Genomic DNA, 267 nt, shown 5'->3' with positions numbered 1-267 from the left:
GACTCAGTGTCTCTCATGGTGGACTCAGTGTCTCTCTTGGTGGACTCAGTGTCTCATGGTGGACTCAGTGTCTCTCATGGTGGACTCTGTGTCTCGTGTTGGACTCTGTGTCTCATGGTGGACTCAGAGTCTCGTGTTGGACTCAGAGTCTCGTGTTGGACAGAGTCTCTCATGGTGGACTCTGTGTCTCATGGTGGACTCTGTGTCTCGTGTTGGACTCTGTGTCTCATGTTGGACTCTGTGTCTCATGGTGGACTCTGTGTCTCG

Source organism: Austrofundulus limnaeus, unplaced genomic scaffold (assembly GCF_001266775.1).
Source record: "Austrofundulus limnaeus strain Quisiro unplaced genomic scaffold, Austrofundulus_limnaeus-1.0 Scaffold2583, whole genome shotgun sequence".
Classification (NCBI taxonomy): domain Eukaryota; kingdom Metazoa; phylum Chordata; class Actinopteri; order Cyprinodontiformes; family Rivulidae; genus Austrofundulus; species Austrofundulus limnaeus.
This window is presented reverse-complemented; position numbering follows the sequence as displayed.